The 20,489-nt window shown below is 33.5% G+C and overlaps 1 protein-coding gene across 4 annotated transcripts in view; it reads left to right on the top strand.

Annotated features, from left to right (window-relative positions):
* The window catches only part of LOC145686069 (apoptosis-resistant E3 ubiquitin protein ligase 1), a 411,433-nt gene that overhangs the window by 236,891 nt on the left and 154,053 nt on the right, over positions 1–20,489 (top strand). Inside the window, exon 2 of one of the 4 annotated variants that reach the window (XM_081758982.1) lies at positions 6,052–6,167. The exons of the other annotated variants lie outside the window; for them this stretch is intronic. The gene's annotated coding sequence lies outside the window, so the exon portion shown is untranslated. The remainder of the gene's footprint in view (positions 1–6,051; positions 6,168–20,489) is intronic. 4 annotated transcript variants of the gene reach the window in all.

Raw genomic sequence — 20,489 nt, 5'->3', positions numbered from 1 at the left:
AAAAAAAAAAAAAAAACAATGTTGTAAAATAAGGACTACCCTAATGTACAGTTATTACGTGGCAACACTGCAAACTATGAATAATAAAATGTATTTATGTGTCCTATTTTATATTCAATTTAAACTGAAACTTTCGTTTTGATCCATCAAATAGCTGCAGAGAAAATATGTATTTTATAGTCTTCGCAGGGTTCATAATAATTGATTATCATGGAAGTACGAGTATGAGTTTGTGTCAATGTTCCGTTTTATTTTTCTATAGAAAACAAGTTATTCTAGTTGATTTTCTCATTCGTTATATTATGACAGATTCCCAGTACCGAGAAATCACCCAGAATGGTTTTGTGATTTGTTGGTCCATGGTATAATAGAAATTTTACTGTTGTGTGGTTACATTGTTCTTTTGAAAATACTTGTTGTTCTGGTCTTCTACAATTAATACAACTTCGAAACATGTCTGTTGGTATGTGAAGTTATCAAACAACTCTCAAAGTTACTTCGTAGGGCATGTATTCTTATTATTGCACTTAGTAGTAAGTAATATGTAGTCTTTAATTGCCGTAACATTAAACAGTTAGTTATATTCTTTGTGGTTTTGTCTGTAAGTTGATAATAGTAGCACATTCGCCCTGAGATTCACATGTTCTCAGTTATTCTGAGAAGTTTGGCAAAGAAAAAGATGGTAGTCAGTCAGACGACAATTGCAACCAGAAAAAAAGATTGCTGTTGTGAAAAATCGAAAATTCTGTGTCCGAAACTGACATGGGGAGAACAAATTTCATCGAAAAAAGCTTCAATAAAAACTAGCAGGTCAAAGAACTGCGGCAGGAGAGTGACACTGCAAATTGCATCCTAATTCCTACAGAATACGACACAAACACGGTCTATCGCTGGAACTAAAGTTCATTGAAGGCGCACTCTGTGCAGTATGTCAGTAAGTGTTTTGGTTATTGAAAAAGATTTACTGCTACTGCGAATTTTCATTAATGACCACCGACAGGTGTGAGTTCCTTCGTGGCCGCCCACGGCGGGAATGCTACATTCCAAGAACTCAGATTTACCTCATCTCTTATGCAGTTTATATTTACCCTTTTAACTGGAAGTGATATGTAAATCCTCGGAAATTATCTTATCAAAAGGGGAAGAACACAGATGAATCTTTTAAGACTGATAGCTGGAGGTCATCACCGCTTTCGACAACACAATCATACATTGCTGTGAATGTGAATGCGAGTGGCCCGTACGGTTGAGCAGAGCTTTTAATTCTGTACAGCTTTTGAGATATCTGACTGTTATACCTAGATATATATGTTTTGACATTAACCATGGTACACCTGAAACAGTTGAACAGACATCTTGCGTTAAAAATATGGCGACACGGGTTTTCGAAGACTTGGACCTGTATTACTTGCAGCTAAAAGTATAAATATAAACTAAAAAAGAGATAAGTCTAAACTCCTCGAATGTAGCAATTTTGCCTTGGGCAGCCACGAATGAACTGACGTTTGTCGATGGTAATTAACAAAAGCTCGCTGTAACAATAAAGCTGCCTCAGTAACCAAAACACTTGCGACAGACCTGCACAGAATGCGCCTTCGACGAATTTATCTTGAGATATGTTTCTTCCGTGAATAATTTTAGCTCGACGATCTGGTACAAGTTCTGGTACCTCATTTTGGTTGCTATGAGATCCACTTCTTGAATCTGTGACACTAGTGATTCATCTTCCTATCGAATAGGTGTTCCTTGAATGGCACGTTCAGCTGTTCTACTGACACATGCCACTAGAGTTTCCCATGAAACATCCTTTTTCTTTCTTCCTGTTCCTCATTAGTTGTATTTCTTGCAAAATGCGCACTGCTCCTCGTTCAACAGGATGTCTGCTACATACTGTCGTATGGAAGTACGCTCCAAATATGGTGAATTATCCACTGAGAGTGTACAATTTTCCGCCACACATCATTCAGCAGACTGACAGCAATCGTGGTAATTTTGTGAAACTTTGGTAATCTCAGCGATAGACCGTGTTTGTTTATGTCGTATTCTGTAGGAATTTGGATACAAATTGGTGTTAAGCAGTGCAGTTTTGCAGTGTCACTCTCTTGCCGCAGTTCTTTGACCTGCTAGTTTTTATAGAAGCTTTTTTCGATGAAATTTGTCTTCCCCACGTCAGTTTCGTTTTGTGCGTAATGCATTACACAGAATTTTCGATTTTTCACAACAGCAATCTTTTTCTTTTTTTTTCTGGTTGCAATTGTCGTCTGACTGACGGCCTTCTTTTTGTTTGCCAAACTTCTCAGAATAACTGAGAACATGTGAATATCAGGGCGAATGGGCTACTATTATAAACTTACAGACAGGCAAGATCACAAAGAATATAACAAATTGTTTAATGTTACGGCAAGATCACAAAGAATATAACAAATTGTTTAATGTTACGGCAATTAAAGACTACATATTACTTACTATATTAAGTGCGATTATCTGTGTGCACATGTAATAAGAATACATGCCCTACGAGGTAACTTTGAGAGTTGTTTGATAACTTCACATACCAACAGACATGTTTCGAAGTTGTATTAATTGTAGAAGACCAGAACAACGAGTATTTTCAAAAGAACATGATGTAACCACATAACAGTAAAATTATTGCTTTGAAATAATTTCTATTATACCATGGACCAACAAATCATAAAACCATCCTGGGGGATTTCTCGGTACTGGGAATCTGTCATATTATAACGAATGAGAAAATCAACTAGAATAACTTGTTTTCTATAGAAAAATAAAACGGAACATTGACACAAACTCATACTCGTACTTCCATGATAATCAATTATTATGAACCCTGTGAAGACTATAAAATACATATTTCCTCTGCAGCTATTTGATGGATCAAAACGAAAGTTTCAGTTTAAGTTGAACATAAAATAGGACACATAAATACATTTTATTATTCATAGTTTGCAGTGTTGCCTCGTAACAACTGTACATTGACACAGTCATACTTGTACTTTCATGATAATAAATTATTAAGAAGCCTTTGAAGACTATACAATTTATATTTCCTTTGCTGCTATTTGAAGGATCAAGACCAAATTTTCAGTTTAAGTTGAACATAAATACATTTTATTATTCACCATGTATGCAGTGTTGCCACGTAATAACTAAAAAAATCGCAAGAAAGGTTTTTAAGGAAATTTTTCTTAAACATCCCTCAATTATTTTTCCTTTGTAAGCAGAAATGTCTCGTTTATTACGCAAACTGGAAGCCTACACTGTTACAAATCGATCAAGGTATAACTTGTTTCGGTGTTGCAATGACTGTCGGAATATTGACACAAAGTCATACTCGAACTTCCATCAAAATCTATTATTATAAACTCTGTGAAAACTATAAAATACATATTTCCTCTGCTGCTATTTGAAGGATCAAGACTAAATTTTCAGTTTAAGTTGAACATGAAACGGAACACATAAATACATTTTATTATTCACCTAGTTTGTAGTGTTGCCACGTAATAACTAAAAGGATCGCAAGAAGAGACGTTTTTAAGAGAAATTTTTTCAAATATCCCTTGATTAGTTTTCCTTCGTACACAGAAATGTCTCGTTCATTACGTAAACTGAAAGCCTATAATCTTACAAATCGATCGAGGTATAACTTGTTCCAGTGTTGCACTACCGGTTTGATCTACGGTCATTTAAAGAGATCCCATCGATGTCTGTAAATATACACGGGTGCTAAAGGGTTAAGGGCCCCAGGACTCAGGTGTTGCACTTATATGTTGACCAACAACTATTTTTTGATTCTATGAACCCTAAGGAATATTTCTTATATAGTTGCAAAAATTCCCGACCCTTGGTCTACTGTTTTCGACTGTGTTTGCAGGTACAAATGTATGAAACAATTGTTAATATAATTAATTGCGGAAATATAATAGAGACATCATTTTGAAAATTAAATCTATTTATTTTTATATTATAAAACACTTATTAAAGAGAAATTCCAGGGATCAGGTTTATTAACTTCTTGTGCACTGGTTAGTGCTCCTTACTTCGTAAAAATAGATGTGGTTTTTAAATGCAAAATATTAATTATGTAATATACATTAACGTAATCGTCAATGTGTAAAGAAAATAAATTCATTTTCACAAATCAATAAATATTAAACAACAGTGCAAAAAAAAATAAATAAAATAAGAATTTTAAAATTTCATTTTAATAACCAAATAGAACAAAAGGGAAAATACTTCCCAATATAAATCACTAGGTTTATTTTTGTTTCTCCGGGTCTCAAGTCTAGCCGATAACTGTAAATATCCAAAATTAGAAATCCTCGCTGATTTCAGCCGCACTTTTCAAAATTTCTTAAATTATTGTTAAGATGAGAGAGCAGTTTACAATTGTTGGAGTAAAATTGTTGGAGATTTCATTATTTTCTTCATCGTTAGACATTTCTGTTACAGCCGTGTCATAGTTGATTGGTGTCATGTTTTTCAACAATTAGCAGATCTTAATAGTTCTTTTTTTAACTGTTTTAATTTATAGTACTTTGTATTAGTTAACATAGCACTGCAGAAGTCCTTGCCCTTATTTGTAGATTGTGAAATAGAAGAATACAGTATATCAATTAAATCTTTCCTGCAAAATAATCCTCTACAACATGAAATACTTCTTCCATCAGTGGCTCTACCCTTGGGGAAAATCGTGGTCCTTAGAGTTGAAACTTATATTTTGAAATTTTCTTCCTCTTGATTTGTGTAGAGACACGGAAAATCTGTAGCCTGATGAGTCATTTGGAGATATTTCATGCCAAAGGTGATATAGATAAAGCATGTTTAGTTCAGTTTTCGGCATTTTTCAATCTGTTCCGATTGACCAATACCTTGTATTGCTGTACATCTGTATGCATACGTTCAATTACTAAGTACACTTCAACAGGGATGGTTTGCTCTTGTTTCCATTATTTTCAAAATATACTGCTGTCATTGTTAATAATACACATAAAAACAGCTTACATTAATGCAGGAGAATCTACTCTATATGTTCATCCTATGGACTGTGATATCCAGTCAATAAACTGCAATATTTTAGGTCTTTCTGATTTCATTAACCATCCATGTATGAATGATTTATTTTGCTAATGGGAGCGTGATGAGAAATAGGCCATAAGTTGTTAATGTTTCTGTACATCTAAAAGTTGGTTTGGTCAGCTTCAATGCCAGTGTAAGTACCTAAGCTAACCAACGCATATCTGGAAGTTGCCGGCACGTTCTATGCTCCTTTGCTCAGTTATTTTTTCATTGTCGACACTTTAGGCGACCACTGTGTAAGTGATATTTAGTGACTTAGTAACCTGTTCTGAATTTCTCAAAGATGTGCTGAAACCCTTAGAACAGTTTTCCAAGTATCGTTTCCGCTGCAGAGAAGTCCACGAATAAGCTTCAAATGATCTCTAATAATTCATGATCTTCGTTGATTTTCAAGTCCAAGAATGACTTAAAACATTATTAAATTTTCTTCTTAAGTGCTTCAATGTTACTGCTGTTTTATGTTCATTATTAGAACCCTGCAAAATATTTCTGCATGTAAGTTCGGTTTTTGTATATTAAACGGCAGTTGTTGTTACCTGATAACATGCAATTCTTTATTTGTTCATCGTTTCTAAAATGTGAAAAGATGAGAATGAAATAAATAAATTATAAGGAATAATATATTTTTTGATTATGAACACTGAGGTTATATATAAAACAGTAACACTTCTAAAAACACAAATAATTTAATAAGGAGATATTAGCTGTTTTACATTGTAGAGGAGAAATGTATATTAAAAATATGGAAAGTTCTCAAACCAATACATACTGTATTATTATTTTAACTATTGTAGAAACATAATAACAATATTTTTAAGAAAAAAATTGAATAATTGATAGTTGCTTAGATATCCTTTACAGTAATTCAAATTGTTTCAATGTCTTGTTTATGCAGTAACTTCAATATGCCATTCAAATGAGATAATCCACTTTTCTGATATTTTATCATTGCAGGGGCTTGTGCTAGTTGATAAAAGTAAATTGTTAAGGAGGTAAATTTAATAGTGAACGGTCAAATTGATTTATCACAAACAAATTTTACGTAGCTAGGAATTCTGATTAGCCGAATGGTTAGTAGAACACTTTTTATTTGTTTATTTATTTTTGGTGTGCATGTTCGTATTTCGATCTGCGCTCTACTCTAATCACATAATAACTAACAATGTTACTTAAATTTTGTGTAAAGTTTTGGGCTGTGCCTATGTAGAGTGACAAAAGAATATAATCTGTATCATACAGGGTGTCTACATGAAACCTCCCTGATTACAAATGTTAATTGCATGGAAAGCATTAGTGCCAGAAAATAACGGTTTGCGGCATCTTGAAGAACAACTCAAACTTTTTTTTTCTCTATATATATGTACTTCTATATGGACTCCGTCAGTAGCTCTCAGAATGTCTAGTCGATATTCAATCTCCCGCCATGTGTAGCGCCTTATATGCATACAAACGCGATATTTTATGGAGTACCTTATGGACCGTTGAACGTGGGATGGTCAGCTCGCGTGACGCTCTGTGAACTGGCTTGACGTCTGGTAGGTCCCGTTTGTGCTTTCGTCTGAAGTTCCTTTGCACGGTAATTGGTGATTTAGTCTCAGCCAACCACACCACACAGTGCACTCTTTCTTTCTCTTGTGCTGTTGTCATCTTTGTTCATGAACACCTGTAGCAAATAACAAAAATTCATATAAACTTCGTTACTGAACCTACGCAACAAATAACAACAATTAACAGCAAAAAAACTCTTTGAGTTACTCTTCAAGATGCCGTAAACAGTTATTCCCAGGCACTAGTAGTTTCCATGCAATTAATATTTGTAGTCAGAGAGGTTTTCATTGGACACCCTTAAATTATTTTACTCTGACAATGAGTACACAACCTGGGAAATTTTGTTTGATCTGTACTTGGTGTACCATGTGACCTCACATTATGGAATACAGGAACTTCTCAGTCAGTTTCTAGTTTCAATAATTTCCTTTGCTTTGAATTTTACACACTTTCAGCCGTGTATTTTGTTCGTACACAATCACAAAAACGTTAATGATAATAATTTACCGTTAAATATTTGTAGTTTGACATCAAATTTGTTGAGACAATTGGTTTTATGTGTTTACAATACAGTGAATGATTGCATCAGAGATTACATAAAATACGGAAGAAATACTGTTAAAAGTATCAACTGCTGATGAAACAGGCATCGATGTATCTACACAAATACTGCACTCATCGTTCTTAGCATATCAGACGTACTGAGTCTGTCACTATTCATTATATGATATGATGAAATCGCGCAAGTAGTTCTTAGTGTGAAAACTTCCTAACTGGATTGTAGTATTTTGCTCCTGACATTCATAAAATGTTGGTTTTTGCAGTGCCTCTTCTTGTTCTTATTACAACATTATGCGGAGCAGCAGTAGAATTTTTGTAAGTTCTTCTCGTATCATATTTGTTTTGAGAGGATAAATAACGAAAATTTTCTTGTGAAAATTGATACTAAAGTTTATTTTCACAAATTTACCTGAGAACTTTTCAGGATAATTTTTTTAAAACACTGTAATTATGTTCAGGTAACTTGGGTAACATGATTAAAATTAAGGTATTTTAATTTACCTTTTATTAAGTTAAAGGTAGAGCGAGAAAGGGAGAAAAACACACATAGGACTATAATAGAAGAGGGGGAAAACAGTACTATATTTCCAGGCATAAAACAAACATCAGTTCTTTTTCTCAGTTTTCCCGGCAATAATAATCCTTCGAATATTCTAGTTTAAAGAATTGTGCAGTCTATTAACGTTAATAAGTACTATACAATCCTCAAATAAAACTTTTATTTTTGATATGAGTTTTTTGAACTTAAGTTTTGTATTCTCATCTGAAGTCGACGGTTTATTCTTTTTGTGTTCTGATGCGAATAGTGTCTGCTGAAATGTCAACACCTTCATGTAGGGTTACTGTCTTCAGTTCCAGGTATTGGGTGATTATCCTCAAACACTCTGCCCTTGGGGTAGTCCCAGAGGTAAAATATAAAATGGATTTATACACAGTGAGATTGGTGACCAAGATTTTGTTTCATCACAAACATCTGGAAATCTTCACAGAAGGTATAGTGCTAGCTGTGTGTCTTCCCCCTCTTCTTAACCTCATCTCTCTCTATCTCTATTGTGTGGCTTTTTCTTTACCTGTAAAAGTGTTTTTGTTTTCGTAATAACCTGTACAGCCATTGCTCATTCTCCTTTGTATGTAAAACCTATTTTTTTAATAATACAACTAAATTCTTTTAAAATTGCGTTTTTTAAATATGCTTTGTCTTCATAATAATAATAATAATAATAATAATATATAAAACCAGAATTTTGTTTGCGTTAAAGAAGTATTGAAAACAACAGAATATACAATTTTAATAATCCCAACAAACTAATTACAGTCTTCTAAAAAACTATATTACGTTATTATTATTTTAACTTAATGTTCTTTCAAAAATTGCTTTTCGAAAATTTTTTATCACATAAAACTTATCTTGTTTTATTCGCATAAAGAAAAAAACTAAATTCAGATAAATATTTGAATTATTAGATTAAAGTGAAGATGCTAATATGTATTATTTGTCTTTATATTGCTTCTTTGATTTTGGTCATTGCTGTCGTTAACATCATTATCGATAATGTTTTGATAATAAAAGTATAATTCCCCTCAGTAAATTTAGCAATTTTTATTTTTATTTATTGTTTAGTATTGTTTGTTTCTTCTCTGTTTTCCTTAATCGTACTGTAAAATACATCCTTAATTACCTCTTTTGCTTTATGTTTAATTGAAATTTAAATATCGTTGCCTTAGGGGTCCATTGGGAAGGTGCGTTTGAGGTGCGGCTTAAATAAATGTTCAGTCCGGTTAAAAATTATGTTGATTAGATTCAAGTGGTTTCCATATTTGAGTTTTTTCAGTTTTTGTTTCTCAGCCCCACCAGACATATAGCAGAAAAGAACGTAGGATTTCAGTAACAACTACTGACATCTTACTGAGGCAAGTTATTCATATTCGAATATTTATGTACCACCCAGAGTTTTCCGAGCAGTGTTTGTCGCTCGTCAATCAGTTAAAGTAGAGCGGTGCAACAGCAGGTAGCAACAGCCACATATCTTTACACCAGCCGAGTCAATGTCGAAAGCGGATTTTTGATAAGTGGATTAGGTCTAAGTTATAGCACTTTATATTTCTGAGTTACATATATGCATTTAGATTACAAAGCATGAATATTCGAAAAAACAGCGTCTGTGCATCTTTTTTTTTTTTCTTGCAAAACTCCTTTGCATGCCACGGAGGCATTGTAGATTATGAAGTACTTGGATGTGGATTGTTCACACCTATTCGAGTAGTACTCCTGTATGAAGGCATGCTGAAATTCCGTCAGTGCCAAAAAAAATATTACTATATAGAAAGACCCACACCATACTTAACATTAGAAGCTGATGGCAAAACCAATCAGCTAATGTATGAAAATCGGTGCCATATCATTCTCGAATTTTCTGATCTCGCTGGAGTGGATTATGGAACATGTTGGAAAATTTTGGGCATGAACCAAATTGTCACCAATTAGCTCCCAGGCTCCTGACAACCGATGAAAACAGGAATGTCTCAATGTCTAGAATGAGATTCAGAGAATGACTTCTTACATGCCAGATTTATACATACATCCCATCGATTTGTCACGTTTTCTAAAACTCGAACAGAGATTGAAAGAATAACTTTTTCAGATTCCCGATTATATCCAGCAAGGGTGGTAGATCTTGCTCGACGTTCTTTTGAAAACTGATTTGCAGATAATTTCTTATTTGTTTATCTACTGATAGAAACTATGGGGCACATATTTATGAGAAAAGTGACGTATTTTGTGCCTCGGTGGCTGTTACTTTAATTGTGTATTTCTTTCTTCGCTGAGAGTGCCATCATCAGTCTCAACCAGTCTTACGTATTATTGCGTCACCGGATCCTTATCTTTGCTTCTTCCATTGTAGTTTTAGTTTTCTTATAAAGAACAATAGGTACTGAATTTCATGGGCTTAATTTCGGTTTTTGATTATACGTGATTATTGTCCCTGTACTTAACAGTCCATTTGTTTTAATTAAAAAAAATAAAAAGTTGTACTAATTAATAACTTTTGTGGAATTTCACAATATGTCTTTTAATTTATAGTTCTTATGTAATTGCCACTAAACTCACTTTTTGAGGCTTTTGTGACCACTATTTCCAGTGGCAGATTATGATTGAATACGCATTTTGATTATGTGTCATATGTCTTGAAGATTTCTCCTAAGCAAACTGAAGATCTTCACTTTTTAGTTTCAGGTATAATTCTAGACGGAGTGAAATTGTCTATTAAAAATTATTTCGTAGCATCATATCTGAAACTAAAAAGAAGTGAAAAGCTTAATTTTTCTTAGAATAAATTTTAAAGACATACTACACATAATAATCAAAACAAGTGTTCAACCATATAAGAACTGAAATTCACAATTTTTGTGGAATGTTAAATCTGTAAGTAGAAATAGTGTCTGCAAAAGCCCCTAAAATGAATTTAGTTGTAACCACATTAGAAAACAAATTAAAAGATATATTGTGGCAGTCCACATAAGTTATCAATCAGCACATTTTTTTTTCTCCATAAATACAGCAAGTGGACTGTTAAGTACAGGGGCAATAATTAAGAGTAATCAAAACCCGAAATTAAGCCCACAGAATATTCGTTACAAATTGCTCTTCGTTAGAATATTAAAATTGCAATAAGAGATGTAAAACGAAGGATCCAGTGGCGCAGTAATAAAATAGGTGCTGATTACGTTCTCAGCGAGGAAAGAAATATACAATTAAAGTAACAAACACGGACGCATAAGGTAAGCCACTTTCTTATTACTTTGTTTCTGGAAGTTCAGTGTACTTGTCAACACCGAATCTGCATAAAATCTGAACTTACGGTTTAAGGTAGATTCTGAAACGTGATAATGTGTTCAATGCTCTCTCACCAGGACCACGTTCACCAAATACACGCGCGCTAGCCTCCAAGCCAACGGGGAGGGATCCAAAGAATTTATTAGTTATCCATGTGATAGATGTATAAGACTAGGAGGAAACTTTATTGGATAATATCTCTTGTACAGAGTCCTTCATAAAATGTATACACAATTTAATAGATGATATCTGCGTATTGTTTACAAAGTTAAATTACTAATTACAGTATGCAGTATGGCGTTTCCTCAACAGATGTCGATAGTCTCATGACTGTAACGTGTGACGTATAATAGTGAAACAATATGGCCGATGCACGCTTGACATTTGAGGAACACAACCGATTCTACGGATCCAAAGTGGAATTTCAAATTTCAATATCTCACTGAAGTTCAACATCAACGAAGGTGTGAGTTTGACACTTATGTGACTTTGTGACAAGTTTGAGACACATGGTACCATTTGTGATGTTTTTCGAGGAAGATCTGGAAGACCTCGCACAGCTTCATACCCTGGTTCTTCGACTGTGGTTTTAGAGAAGTTTGAGAACTTTCAATATCTGTGCAGGTGCAGGAAACTTGTATTGTGCTTTATTATTATATATAGTTTTTTAAAACATTTTTTGGTGGTGTTCATATCTATACAGTATTTAAGAAAAGAAAAAAAGTAAATTACTCCAACGGTCCCAATCAAAGAAATCATGTGCATAGAGCTAGTAGATTGTTGGTTGGGTACGATATATTCTAGAACAGGGTTTCTCAATCTGATGGCCGCAACCCTCAGGGTTTCATAAAGGTCGGGAAAATAAGCGGAAGAGATAAATATAATTAGAATCTAATACCTCTTTAAATATTTTCAGTTTTGATCCGATAGACATATTTTTATTTTTATACATAATGTTAAAAATAACAAAAAATAGGCCTACTAAACATTTTCAACAGGTGCATAGTTTAAGAATCAATTTAAATGAAAGAGGTACTATATGAAACTAATGAGAACTGCAATTGAAATACCAGAAAAATACAAATGCAACAAAACCTGCATATTGAGATACAATTAAAATTGAAAGCTGATGAGATACTTAAGCATGGTGTGATTTCACTAGTGCAGCAATGTCCAGAAGTCATTTAAAATACTCAATAACATTTTAAACAACTATCCAAGTGATTACCAAAATTTGAAATCATTTTCTATTTTTATTATATTACCCAAAATTAAGGGAGTTATGAAGTTTTAAAATTATCAAAAGGCCTCCATTTTGAAACAGTATGACAGATCAGATTCGATATTTGTACTATGAATGAACTGGCCGTATTTGGTTTTAATTCATTCGCTTTTAGGGAAGTTACTGTATCCACTATATACAAGAAATGAATTCTACTATTATAGAAATAGATTGATATCGTGAGATCTCCGCAATAGGTATGTTAAAAATAGGTGTTTCTGGTTCAAGCTTATTACAAACCAGAAATTATAAGGGAGTCGTTGGCAAGAGGATGTGATAAAATAGTGATCGTGATAGTAATTAGGTCTAGAACCACTGTTCTAGAATATTGCTTTTTAGACACTATATTATGGATAAGTATTGGAAGTCTTACAGAAAGGTTCTGTTTGTCTATCGACAGATATAAAAGCAGAAACGATAAGTGATATCGAGAAGTGGAGAAGCGTGTTGTGGAATCGATTCAACATCCAAAGAATAGGTTCCATCTTCTCAGTTAGTACTTTATACGAACTGGAAGTGATAAAAATAAGCCATTTCCGGTTTCATCGTTGATCACCATAGAACGAAAACAGCAATAGCAACAAGCGCTTTTCTGGAATCGATTCAACCTTTTCCACGCATATCCCTATACTAAAATTAATGGTTGAAATTGACTAGTACTTTTGGTTTCAATACTGGTCTTCATAGAAAATAACGGTAAGACAAATCGAGAAAAGGTTTCTGGGAATTGATTCAGTCCCAAGGATAGGTTTCATCTCCTCTTAACCCTCTATTCAATCACAAGTAGTAGAAATCAATCATTTCCGGTTTCAGCGTTGATCTCCATAGAACAAAAACGGTAACAGGTACTGATAAGCTGCTTTTTTGAGTTGATTTGGTGTTTTAAGAAAATACAGCATCTGCTTAAACCAGGTGTTTTTGGTTTTCATTAAAACCAATTGGTTTAAACCAAAAAATAAATTTAAAAGTAAAAATGCCACAAATCATGTGAACTTCATGGTGAAATTTCCTCATATCGCAAACTGTCTAGAAAAAACTTTTCTCGTACATTCCAAACCTAGGAAGTGTGATTGGAAGTGATTTATTGAAATCAAAAATATTTTCTGCATTTGTATATATATATATATATTATAACGAAATACTTTAGTTTGTATAATATTTACCTGTACCGTGGGCAAAAAGTGCTCATAAATATGTAATATACTTAGTGAAATGTTCATTTTAAATTAACAGAAAAGAAGAATGTTTTTAAGATATGTAAGAGATTATTATGGGATAGTTATGGCTATGTACATGTTATGTGTTGACCTAGTCAAGTAAAATTTATGTATTTTACGGTCTTAAAAACAATATTTAAGACATATCAAGCAATAAAGGTGAGACTAATAATCTTTGAATATCTGAGTTGATTTGTGCATAAAGAAAAGTAATTATCGCTTCGTAACTGATATTTTACAAGACGAACCAGGTTGACGACGCTTTTCTATAGAGTCGTTATAAAAATTTGGTTTACCAAACCCGGGACTTTTGAAAATTCAGTTCCCGAAGAAGGAAAGTAGGGCTGAATTTACTTGGATATTACCATTTATGAATACGAACTTAACTGTATTACGAAGCGGTAAGGTCATCAAACGAAAAATGGATAGTGAAATAGTGCAAAAGGAATCTAATACCAGTAATCCTGGTGAAATTAGTGCAACACCAAGTTTGTCATCTGAGGATCGACTTTTGTTAGCTGTGCAGCAACAAATTATGCAAATGACGACTGAGATAAAACAAACCATGGAACAGAAGCTCAATGAATCTAACACAAACATAGAACAGAAGTTCTATGAAGCTAACCAGACCATGGAAAAGAAGATAGAACTGAAATTTAACGAAGCTAGCAAGCAGTATGAAGAATTAAGTAAACGAATAGAACGGATAGAACTGAAATCAGACGATACGAAACAAACAATCGTCCAGGTGATGAACGACATATCCTCGCAGTTTGAAGAGAAGTTAAAAAGGTTAGCCGATGAGTGTCAAGAAAAGCACGATCATCAAAATCATGAAATCTGTGCTATAAAAAAGGATTTAACGTTAATAGAATCTTCCGTTAAACATCAAAAGATCCAGTTGGCTACTATGCAGGAAGAAATTAAAACGTTACAGGCTAGAGATAACATTTATCGCAATAATCTGGGCAGTGATCGCTTCGAGTTTCCCCAATCACCGGATATAAATACGCCTTCGCCGGAATCTGAGGAGGATATTATATTAGAGGAAAATTGTCCGAAGATCACTGATGAACGAAATATAAATGGTATCATGACACAGCACGCTACGGACCGGAACAATCACACCACAAGAACAAGGAGTGAGAAAAGAAAGGTAAAGTTAAGTGTCAAGATGAGCGAAATCAAAGCCATGAGTAAATTTAGTGGTAAGTGCAATGAAAATGCTAGTTCTTTCTTAGAGAAGTTCCAAGACGAATGCAGTATAATGTCTATCGACCGATCACAATACATGAAATTAATACCCCATGTATTACTCCCACCTTGTTCCTTATGGTTTAAGGCAATACGTGATCACATTAGTACATATGAGGAATTTAAAGCGGCATTGATCGCGAATTACGAAAATGACTTTTTGCTGGCAAACAGAGATGCCACTCTTAGAAATCAACATTTCAATCCTCGATTGCACAAATCTATTGTAGAGTTTGTTATAAATGTCTATAATGAATTAAAGGTCGTTAATCCCTTGCAATCGGAATCAAGAATAATTGCATCGATTCGCAATTTGCTTCCATTTAAATTACAGCAGATCTTATTTTCCACACAGTGTATGAGTTTCAGTCATTTATTAATGCTTGTACAATGCTACGAAACTCAATACCATGCTATGAATCTAACACAATCAGGAATGGGTAAAAATAAGAATAATTCAGATCATTTGGTCCCTGTTCGGAATTTAAATATCCGAAGTGTGAATAATAATGAACCGAACCTAAGACGAGTATACTCTAGCAATCAAAATGAACAAAATAGACAAGGTTATGTAGGGAATCCGCCTAACCTAATTAATCGTAATAATTCCTATGTTAGACCATATAGTCAAAATAGGTTTAAAAATAGACGAAATGTATGGAGAAATTCCACCAACGCAGCGAACTACGTGGATAGAAGTAATGGAAGGATAAGAGATGGCACTTCACATCAAGATCCAGGTATTGAAGTAATTTCTGTACAAAACAACAATACAGGACATAATCATGATTGTGCTGTACAGTGTACCCTATTGGAACCCTACTCGAGTATGAATTTAAACTAATTGCGGCTGATATGGTAGGGGTTAAACCCATGTCAGCTGTAGGTTCTCATGAGCATTTGTCTAAAAATTTAAGCGATAATTTCTATGAACATTTGTTTCTGTAAAATAAATTTATTTACTTCCATTTGATTATTCAAACGTAGGTTATGTTTAATTTTTATTCTTTCTTATTAATGTGAAGAATCATAATTCAATTTATAATTAGTTAAAGGCAAAAATTATTTTATATCAGATTGATTTGTGTTTAATTATCAAAGATTATGTTAAGAATAAGATCCATTCTATAAAATCAATTATTCAATGACTACCTTGAGTGAAATTCTTCTTTATTTTGGACATCTTAGTGCTACTATGTATACATTACAATTGCAACATCTAACTTATTTGTTATACAATGCGCCCGAAAAGAACAAATATTATTTGTCACATCATCGTTTGTAATAATGATCGAAACTAGTAATCTTGATAATTTGTGTTTCACCCTCGTTAATTATATTCCTAAGCGACGATGTTTTTTTAATGATAAAGAATAAATAATAATGTAATAAAAGAGAAATATTAATGAAATCAAAGATTTATTGTAAATGTATTTATGTGAATGATAATAACTAATATTTTATATATATATGAGGGATAACCAAAAAAAAAAAAATAGTGAAGATATATACGAGGTGTGATCAAAATATAAGGAACATATGTAATGTACGAACATTAATCTAATCAGACCAGTGGTTCTTGAATATAAAAGCCAAGCCTACTCATGACTTTTATATTCAATATATATATATATATATATATATATATATATATATATATATATATATATATATATATATATATATATATATGAATGGTTCAGAGCCAAATGATTCGTATATTAATATATTCGAATTCAATACTTCTTTTATGATTTTCATGTTAATTAAGTTGCTGTAGTTCTGAGTCAGTGAACTAACTTGAACTAAATTAGATTTTCTGTATTCTGTAGTCTTTTAAAATTATCTGTTTATTTTAGTAGTATAAATCTGTCCAGTAATTTATTTGGTAGTTGTGTATCTTTTTGTCCATTTGAAGTGACTCTTAAAATATTCACAAGTATGCAAGATTAGTACAGCTTATTTTTATCAAGTGTCCCCCGTAGATTAGTCGGTAGACAAGTCACTTTTGTAATTAAAGGGTCCAGCGTTCGAGTTCAGATGGAGGACAATCCCTTGGGTACAAACCAAGAGTGGTTCGGATCCCATTTTATGTTTTGGGTTGCCTGATTTTTAAAGAGAAAAAAGGAAGATTTTGCGATTTTAGAGGGAAAAACGGAAGATACGTAATATTGAGAATTTACATATAACAAACATGGTTTCACATAATAACGTAGAATAAGTTTGATTGGAAACTGAAGCATTTCATTAAAAACAAATGTAACACAAACAAAGATAGAGGTTGAGTCAAAAGTCCCTACCACCCCATATAAAATGAAAGCGATTGTAAATACTCGAATTGGAAATTGTAGGGACACGTTAGGCCTAGAGGGAACCTTTATGGTGCATGTCAGGTGAACAGCCACCATTTTGCTGTCCGCCACTTTGAATCTCGTTCAAAAAATATAAATGGAAATGGGGGTCATGTGATATATGAAACAGGTCTAGAAATTTAAGAGAAATTCAATAGTGTAATGCGATTTAACGTCCAGGGCCCGGATTTTTATGTGCTAAAATTCTTTAAAATCTTTATTTTTTATGCGCTAAAAAATGAAAAAATATTTGCTAAAAATTAAAAAATATTGAACAAGGAAAAGTATGGAAAAACGTCCAAAATAAGAAAAATAAATAGTGGTTCTCATCAATAGTTCCTATTCATCAATGTCGAAATTCCATGGGCATTGCAGTGAATAACTAACGTCTTTTCCAAACTGTCCATCGTAAAGCCATGCCTACTGTTACGGAATAATGCCTTATATTGACAAAAGGAACGTTCTACATCACACAATGTTACCCTCGCGTATTTGAAAAGGGCATGTCACAAATATTCACCCCATCAACTTCACTTGTGGTTTTGCCTTCCAGTACTTCAGATACTATATTTTACATAGAGTTTTATAGCCAATGTTTTTCTCAAACAAATCCTTAATTTTTTTTCTTATGACTTCAGCTTTCGAAGCAGAAAGAACATTCAGCTTTTTTTCAACGCACCGTACTTCTTTAACCGAAGTACTCAATAAATCCACCGTAGTTTCTAGAGTGAGTCAAGAAACCGAAATTGGCAGGTATGAAAGCCAGGACATATTTCAAGTCACTGTCATTTACTAAATTTTGAACAATTTCAATGTACGAAGCATTGTCTGGGTTTAGTTACTAGATACAAATGCTTCAAAATTATCCGCATTAAATAGTACTGCATTAATCCAGACACCCCAACGTGTGATTACAGGTGTTGAAGGAAGTGAAAGATCGGAATTGCTTTCTTTGAAAAGTTGAATTCTAGTGGGTGATTTTACGAATTGTTTTTCCCATTTGACACTAATTTGTCTACTTTAGGATAAAGGGTTAGGATTTTTTTTACACAATCGATGTACGGCGTGTACGACACACGTCATATGAATCGTGGTAGGGTAGCATACAGAAAGAGCTTCATCAGCTTTTCCCATTATAAGGAGCACCATCAGTCAGAAAAAGCAAAGCATTGTCATATTTCACATCATTCGGCCACAAAATGTGCAAAAAATCATTGAATAGCCTGACAATTGTCACGTGATTCGTAACTGAAAGTTCTTTTAGATTCTAGGAAAAAATGTTGTTTGGAAATTATTTCACCATTTTTCAGTACACCTACTATAACATTTCCCAATTTTCTAACACTAACAGAATCACTAGTTGCATCAATGCTCATCCAAATTTTTCCATTTTCACATACCGACCTAATGTGTGTTAATGTTTCTTCATAGCAATTGGGTAGATAGTTTTACGGAAGCGTTGGCTCATCTGGAGGACTTAAGTTCGTATATTTGGTAAAACAATTTCGGAAATCGGGATTGCTTATCATATATTGGGCTATGTCAGCATGTCATTATGTAGCCTATTCTTTTCCTGATGTTAATTTCTTTCAAGAGAAAGAAAAGAACAATTCGTTGTGAAATTTAGAATAAAATAACGGAAAATTATTAAACATATGTATTTATTACAAAAATGTCCAAAATATTTATTTACATAACTTTTTTTCAGAAAATATGTATTTTTATGTGAAAAAATTTGTAATTTACACTTGCAGACTCTTAATTGGGATAATAAACTTTGTTTTGGGCTTGTACGTGTTTGAAAAAAAAATATTTTTACATATAAATCCGGGCCTTAATAATAACTATGAAGTAATAATCACATAAAACTCAGATTACCTCTTCAAATTGTGTTCAATGTGCTGGCCGTGTTGCACTATGCGTATTGGCAGACGTCTTTCCCAAGGTGTATGAACATGGATCAATGTCTCAGGTGTGATTTGTGCATGCATCCTGCATCTGTTGCTCCAAATGATCCAGATCCCGAATCGTTTCATCGTATACCATTAACTTTGGTAGTCCCACAGGTAAAAGTCCAATGGTCATAAATCCGGTGATCTGGCAGACTATTCTACTGGCCCACGTCGACTAATCCATCGACCAAGAAATTGTTCATCTAGTTACTGAGGAACCTGTCATCCATAATGAGGTGGCTCCTATCACATTGGTGGAAAAAAAAAAAAAAAAAGCTGCCATCCAGGGCCGACACTGAGGCAGCGCAAATCTGTCTTCAACATTGGAGGGGAGGATAAGACCGTTCCCATAATCTTTTTTTTTTTCAAAATATGTAAGTTGAAAAACAATGTTGTAGAGAATCAGAAAAGCAGAGGTGTCTTCAACATTGGGGGGCGGGCAGATTTGAGGTTTATTCGAGGGGAGGGGCATCAATTTCATCTCACTACCCTTTGTGGCAATCAAACACAAATTATCGCATTTCTCCCCCCCCCCAAAAACACATTTCAAATCGGCTTATTGGGGGGACAGTCCCCCCAGTTCTAAGATTGAAGGGGACAGATAGGTCTCTATGCTACTACCAATACTTTTGTTTTGTTTTAAGTAAAGAATGGTAAGAATTCGCCCAAACATTTGTAGGGATGGGTTCCTTTGATATGTACAATGTAATGGATAAACTCTCGATATCAGAGCTACAATAGTTCTCTTAAGCATACGATTTAAGTTTGTGCATCTCTGTGAATGTCATAAAATTGTCTGTCAGATCTTCGACAGTTCAAGTGCACAATTTTGAGTTTGTTTGAGATATTAGAGATATGAATTTCTTTTACTGTGTAACAATAACACGGCAACTATTGTTGTCATGTTCATGGGTAATCTTTTATACTGGAAGACAGCAAAATAACTATGTAAGACGATATTGTGCACTATAATTGGAAAGAAGTTGTGGCAACTTCAATTGATAGCCTTCAATCGAGGTCATTAATGACATAAGATGGATGTCTCTATTCTTAATTTCACCTTAAGTTTTCTCTTTTTGATGATGAGTAATTACTGTCGTCCATTAAAAAAGAAAGAAAGAAAAAGGAACTCGTGTTATTAGTCCAGCTTACTTTTATTCTTTGTATGTGTATCTGCAAAATTTTCATCCGTTACGTTTTTAAATTTTGAATACACGGCAGAACATCAATTTGTCTCACTAGTTATTTGATGTCAGATTATCCTTTTTATTTATTTTTCTTTTCAATATTACCGTACTTTTAATGTTGAATACCATGTATGACGGATATGAGAACGCTGTAAAAGTTCTACAAATTGATCCGTTATTTAAAAAAAAGAAAAAAAGAAAAAAA

Source organism: Thermobia domestica, chromosome 5 (genome assembly GCF_964235325.1).
Source record: "Thermobia domestica chromosome 5, izTheDome1.hap1.1, whole genome shotgun sequence".
Taxonomy (NCBI): Eukaryota; Metazoa; Arthropoda; class Insecta; order Zygentoma; family Lepismatidae; genus Thermobia; species Thermobia domestica.
Note: the sequence above shows the minus strand (reverse complement) of the source record. Positions and strands in the feature narration are given on the sequence as shown.